Source organism: Gallus gallus, chromosome 15, assembly GCF_016699485.2.
Source record: "Gallus gallus isolate bGalGal1 chromosome 15, bGalGal1.mat.broiler.GRCg7b, whole genome shotgun sequence".
Lineage (NCBI taxonomy): Eukaryota > Metazoa > Chordata > Aves > Galliformes > Phasianidae > Gallus > Gallus gallus.
This window is the reverse complement of record NC_052546.1, coordinates 10,461,342-10,468,448: the sequence shown is the minus strand read 5'-3', so window position 1 is coordinate 10,468,448 and position 7,107 is coordinate 10,461,342. Positions and strand designations below refer to the sequence as shown.

The following is a 7,107-nucleotide window of genomic DNA, read 5'->3' as shown; positions in this document are numbered from 1 at the left end:
CTGGGGCAGTAAGGATCTGAACTTGGAAGTTTAGAGGCCTTTTCCCATTTTCACAGGACTCTCTCTGCATTATAATGCAGATCTCTCAGATCCCCAAGCCCAAGCCCAACCCACACCCACCATGCCCACTGACCATGTCTCTCAGTGCCACATCTCCACTGTTCTGGTACACCTCCAGGGATGGTGACTCCAACCACCTCCCTGAGCAAAATAAGTTGGCTGTTGCCTGGAAGATGGGATGATTGCTATCTGTCAAAAGATTTTAAACCACTTTTCATAGCAGAGATTATTAGGGAAAACACAAAGTTGATTCCAATACAATGCACAACCAGGAAGCATGCTTCCAGAGAGGCGTAAAGAAATAAGTGCTATAATACACCTCAGTCGCTACTTGACACGGGTAGTGAAGTTTAATTTAAGTGTGCTGTTTTATATGGGAACATGGTTAATTTTCACAGCTTGAGAGGGGTTGAGGCCTGACTCTTGAGACAAACCATTTTCCCTGGGAATTGTCTCCCCCATTAGAAGTCTTTACCTGGGGCAAAGCTCAGCATGTTGTAGCTGCAGTCTCAGGCATCCCACAGAGTGTAAATGGATCTATATATCCCTTGGGTTTTCTCATAAGTTTGAAACTCAGTAGTTAATCAAAATAACCTAGCAGCCCTGGTAATGAAGTGCAGCAGTCTCAGTTTGCAGATGCTCTAGAAATTGAGTAGTTTGCTGGACAATCCCAGATGGGTTAGCACCATGTTCATCAGCAAAGGAACACTTCACTACAGTGCAAGTGGCCCTTCCCACGAAGAACGCTTTCAAGGGAGATTTTCCCTTCTGAGAGGAACTGAGGGCCCCATAAATTGGTCAGACCCTACCTGTAGGGAATCGTGCTGACTCCCTGGGGCCCAGGCCAGGGACATTACTATGAGACATGAGTGCAGCAGAATTGCCAGGTCACAGCCTGAACCAATAGTTGAGAACCAGGTGAGAAGGTGTGGCTAACACGGGGAGCTCAGGTGCAAGCAATGCACCTGAGTGGCCAGAAGGGGTGGATCCACCCCTCCTCATGCCTCATTTAAGGGTTAGCAACTGAGGAAGTGGTCTTTCTCTGGATAGAGGTTGCATTCTTCTTGTGCTGTCACTGGTTGTTGGCAGAAGGTGAGCTAATTTTCCTTCTTTTGTAATGAGCTCATTACAAAATGAGCTAATTTTGCTAATGCTCCATGGTGTTTGTATCCCATTAGAAGGCACTGCCATTGCCTTCTTTTGCTTCATGCATGAGCCAGCAGTGTACTCTTGCAGCCCAGAAGGCCATGATATTGTTCTATATAGAAGTAATGAAGGCATACCTGCAGAGCAGAGGGAAGCTTTTTATGGTTGCAGTGTAGGAAAAAAGGCAGAATTACCAGTGCAGTTTTCCAAGTTTTGTGATTACTGTGGCTGGGGTGAGCTGGAAGAGTTACACAGCTAATGTAGGTGATAGCATTCAACTGGGCAGCAACACTGTTCTCCATCTGGGAAGGGGTCGAGTTTACAGCCTACCTTAACACAGACACGTAGGGCTGAGAAACACAATTGGAAAAGTTAAATACCTATCTGATATCCCTGAACACTACTACTTTAAGTCTACTTGTGCATGTCATGTTTGCGTTCGTGAGAGTGAAGCCATTATTCAGCACCTTGCAGTTCATCTTCAGGAAACAGCTCTACCCTTTGGCCCTTCTACCACCCCTCAAATGCTTGAACCAAGGTTTCAGCAAAAACACATTAGCTAGCTTTGTCCTGTGGGACTGTCAGTCGAAGGTGAGAAACAGCATGTGAAGATCTGGTAAAAGGGAAAAGAGAGGCTATCCTTAGAGGAGAAGGAGAAGTTAATCTGTGCTTCTCCATGAATATTTAGAAGCAGTTCCTCAGCTTGTGTTATGGAATAGTACAGAAGGAAAAATAGGAACCTTCTTATTTCATCTTATTTATTGATTTATTTTAAATAACCTTGCCTAGATTGCACAAATGCGTATAGTCTGCATAATAATGTGCTTGCTACCAGAATTACATGGTCTTCCACAGATGATTTCTTTCTGAAAGCAGTGAAATCTGCTTGCTAATCAGCTACAGGAAAAATAGAGCATCCCCCCACTCCCAACCCCAGTGCAAGAAGGAGCTATGCTGGAGTGCTGCACTCAGGAAAACTTGCAGAAAGACTTGAATCTATTTAGAAAACCTAAAAGGAAAACTGATCACAGAGTGTAAGTCCCAGCAGATGGAAAAGATTTCTGATAGCTGGGGGCTTTCAGTCTAACTAGCAAAGGCAGTGTAAGATTCAGTCAGTAAAGGTTGGAAGCAGATGGATTCAAGACAGAAATAAGGTGCTATCTGGGAACTGTAAGGGAGATCAGGTTTTGAAGTGAGAAGTAGTTTCTTGATTGCCTGGAGTCTTTGAAGCGTGATTCAGAGCCTTTGTGCAATCTGTGTACTCTATCCTATCTATCACACATGGGGTTAAATTCCAGAACTGTGAGGTGGATTTGGTGACTGAGCCAAACTCACCCTCCTTGATGACCATGACCCCTTGAGGCTTATGCATCCAGGGCATCTCCTGCCCACTGCTTGTGGATTTACCTGCAGCTAGCCTGGGACTCCCTGGGCAGGAGGAATTCATCCCAGCCCTGAGACTCTTCTGTAAGAAAGTCCTGTTTGCTCATCCCCTAGGTGTGTCCATCCAAGCCTATGAAATGACTCATAAACAATTTTAACTTGAACGTCCCCAGAGCGGTGCTTGGAAACTCGATCCTACAGGTGAGATAGTCCAGATGTGCCTATAGTGGACTGCTCTAGTTTGTTGCCAGGGAACAGTCCAGCCTGGATTAAATATGTATCGCCTGGAGAGATCAGAGCAGACAAAACAAGTGGATCCTCCCCAGAGCACTGTCTTGGGTTCTGCTGCATTGCAAAGCTGGTGGGTAGCATGATGATTTGGGATTTTCTTCCTCTGCCCTCCTGAGGTGAGGTCAGCAGTGCAGACAAAGTGGGGCCAGGTTTGAAACAAATTTTCTGCAATTGCTGCACAACTGAATTGAAATCTTCATTCCAGTCATCTTTATTTCTTCCCTGTGCTTTGAGATAGTTTAAAAGGTTCAGGTGAAGGCTGAGCCTGCAAGTTCTGAAAGGACGTGCTGCTATTACCCAGAAATAATACCTATCAGAGCAGACCAAACAAATGTGACCCTCATTGTCACCAGCCCTCAGTTAAACCAGCTGATCTATCTCATCTTTGTGTTTTCTTCCTCTCAGCTAAATCATTTAACATCATGCAGAACTCATCCTTCCCACTGCATCAATCCATTTTCTCTTGGCAAAGGAGAAATTGCAATCTGCCAGCCAGGGATGCCCATGTCTTGTGAGCAGCAGAGGGGTTCCCAGGTGGATCCCCAAAGATGGAGACAAGTTGTGGGGGGATAAAATACAAAGACTACAACTGCTGCAATAGTTCACAGGTAGGTCAAAGCCACGAGTTTTCCTTTTTTCATTCTGGTGTTAATTTGTCCTTTGAGCTTGGAGGAATCATCTACTTTTTTCATGCTTGTTTTCCTTGATTGGAAAAATAATCATTTGCAGCACAGGTTGAGGGGGGAGGAAGGAAGGAAATGCTCTGAACTTCCCACTGGTTCTGGGAGTATTAATTCTGGGGCTGTGTCCCTGTGCATGACTTGAATGCAAATTTGGGCTCAGATGTAAGTCTCAGAGTCTGAGAAACGAGGGGCACTTCAGGCTGAAAGAAGAAATGGAGGTCTGTGGTCAGAAAGGTTCCCAGAGCAGAACAGAGCATTCAGGAGAGAGCTTCACTTGAGATTCTAAAGAAGTAGAAAAGAAGTTAGTTCAGTGCAGGGATCGCTCAAGCACAGAATACCTGGGAATGGTCCCATGACTAAATGTTGGGTGGTACACCAAGAAGACACGGCCACTTCAGGCAGCCTTAGAATCCCTTCTGTCTTTTTCTCATGGAGCATACATCTCCCTCCATTACACTTGGACACCTTGATCCTAAATTCCCCTTTTTTCTGCTGGTCTAGCAGTGTCCAAATTTCTCCTCAGAGATTCCCATCTGAGCTTCAAACTTAGGTAAGTCAGTCCCTGCCCCTGTTCCACATAGCTTGTTTTTCCAGCAGTATAATTCAGACACACTAAGTACCAGCTGGGCAGTTCATCCTGTTAGTAGGTTTATATAATAGGACTAGAAACCATAGTTAGAATAAATTAACTACCTAAATTAATAACAGAAAATTAGCACATCATGAACCTAATTTTATTATTCTTTTTTCCAGGTCCAGTTTCAGAACTGAGAGGTTCTGCCCTGCATTTTGCTATGGGATGGATTCATCTTGGAGACAGATGTGAAAAGTTGAGGTAACCAGCTCATAGTGAAGGAGTCAGAGTCCAGCTCACCACAGTCCCATTGCAGTCAGCAGTGGTATGCACAGAGGAACCCCAGTGTACCCTTCCAGCTTCCCATAAACAGAGTTAGGGGAAAAAAAGGCCCAGTAGCATTTCAGAGTGAGACTGAGCAGCAGCAGCCTGTGGGCATCAATTGGAAAAGAGTGAGGATGAAAGATGCATGACCCAGAGGAGGAGAAGGATAAAATGTGTTCCTTCGGATACGAAATTGATTGCAAACCTACTGCTGTGAATAAAACAGAGCTGTTCTTCTCATACAATGGACAGCTCCTGTTGTTTGGAGCCTGAGCTTGTGTTTCACTGCAGCAAAAGTGGTTGGAAGCACCAGGATGGTGCTGAACATGGGGCAGCTTGGCTCAGTAACCAAATGGGCTTTTGGAGATGTACACAGCAGGTGTCCCTTGGAGAGCACTCCTGGAGTTGAGGGTGAGGGTATGTATGCATGGTCAGTGTACCTGATGTGTACAAACCAACCTGGCTAAAATCCTCTGCCCCAGCATTTTTTATAGAATACTTTGCCTCAGCTCAGTGAAAGCTAACCCCTTCCTGAGGGTCAGGCATTCATTGCAAATCCTATCATGCTAGCATCACTTCCACACTGCCCTGATGCTTTCAGGACACAGATCACATGATTTAGTGGGCAGTTACCAGCTGCGTGTGTATGGGATCACATGCACTGCACTGAAACTACCATGTGACACATCCTGGGCTTGATTAGGAACAAATCAATATTCATTGGGCTAACTGGGTTGTTATTTTTCCACTGCTCCACTAATATAACAGCCTGACTGGACTGTGTGTCTCTTTCTGACTCAGGCAGAAACGGTCAGTTAAAATATGCATATTGGAGAAATATCCTTCACCTTGCATCTCACAAGAGTACTAGAATGCATTTAGCCAGAGTGCCCCCATCTGCACAATCCTGTCCATGCAGGGAGAGGTGGAGTTGGGGGTCTGCTGCTTTCAAGACGCTCAAAATCCCTGTATCTCTGCAAGGACAGCAAGAATCGATACAACTCTCCTAAATCCCATTTCTTATTTAATATTTGTTTAAGATAAAAAGAATTTAAAGGGAATGTAGAAATTGCTATCTCATACCCAGGAAAAACCATCTTTAAGAGAGTGAAACACCAGCTGAGAACTGCCATCCTCTCTACATCTTCCTTTCCTTTCAGCCAAGCCATATTTTTTGCTGTATTGATTTCCATGAGCAGAGGGCAAATGTTTTTTTTCCCCCTGCCCTTCAAAATAGGGTCTGCTGTAACGTAGCAGGGAGCAAGGCCATCTTATGCTTTGCTTCGGAAGTTGCCCTGTGTGGCCCTGGATGATGATAAAAGATGGGGACCTTCTGCAGAACTGCTGATGCACAGGTCCCAAAAACATATTAATTATAATTCTGGGTGGTAGGAAATTGTACGTGACACAAGTTCAGCCTGCACATAATTGCATCTGCCCGCATCTTACACTCAGGAGAAAGAAATAAGCAGGCTGTTTCTGAGGTTTTCAAAAACGAGCTGCCTGATACCCCTGGAAGCAGAATAAAGTTACGTCTTTTTTCATTGTTGGCATTATCATAAATAATGTTCTGAGCCTGAATCCATTACTGAGTTGGAGAGGGACTCGTAGACCTTCGAAGGCAATTAGGATCAGCTGCAAAGGACAATGTGTTCTTTTTTTAACATGTATCTGTACAGCATTGTTACGGTGCCTGGAGAGAGATGCTTGGGAACTGCTCCTCTCCATGAAAACTTCTGATTAAAATAATAGAAGATTTTAGATTTACCAAATACATTTTTTCCAGAGCCTTTGGGTTTTTCTTTAAAAAAAAAAAAAAAAAGTGAAATCCCTAAAACTTCCAAATTAAGCGTCCTAGGATTTGAACAGAAATAACGAGAATATAAAAGGGGGGGGGGGGGGGAGGGGACTCACAGTTCAGAGAATTGGGTGGAAAAATTTCTCTTTCTGTGAAAATGTTCATTCAATAACCAGCCTGAAGGAAATTTTCTGTCTGTTTTCCAGGAGTAGATGTGCAGGATCTCCCATCAGGCCAAAGGCCATAAAGATTTCCATTTGAGATGGTTCTCATGCTGACGGAATGGCCAACAACCCTCATGGCATGATACCCCAATTTGCCATAGTCTTCTAACACTTCACCTCTTTTTCTTTTTTTGTTCTCTGCTGCCATATCCAAAACACATCACAGTTCCTATGTGCCAGCTGAAACCACTCTTTGATGCTGATACTTGGTTCGTTTAGGATGCTCCCAGCTGACTGCCTGTTGGATTGAGGGACCTGCTGCCTGCACCCTCTGTCCCCACTGGGAAGGCAGAAGGGGGAATTTTCTCATACCCTGATGAAATCTTGTCTGCAACGCCCAGACCAGAGCTAATTATGTAAAAACAATAATTAGGACAGAGCTACAGCTAGTTTCTTAATCTTTCGGAGAAGATTTGCCCAATTTGAGCTATTCTCTCTAACTACTACTTCTGCCCTGATTATAGAAATGGAGTGGGTGGCAAGACACACCATCCACAGGCAGCAGAGTTGAGAAATCTGCAGAAAGATGGAAAAATAATAATCCAACAAGCCTGACAAGCTCCCAGCATGGCATTGCCTATCCTCTTGTACGCACGCTGCCTATGCAGGGCCAGAGCCAGACTT

The 7,107-nt window shown here is 44.5% G+C and overlaps 1 long non-coding RNA gene across 1 annotated transcript; it reads left to right on the top strand.

The window, feature by feature from the left end:
• Positions 1–1,093: 1,093 nt before the first annotated feature.
• Positions 1,094–6,264, top strand: LOC124417234. The gene is made up of 3 exons (XR_006931590.1): positions 1,094–1,152; positions 3,286–3,488; positions 4,317–6,264. It is a non-coding gene; the product is annotated as an uncharacterized LOC124417234 (long non-coding RNA).
• Positions 6,265–7,107: the final 843 nt, after the last annotated feature.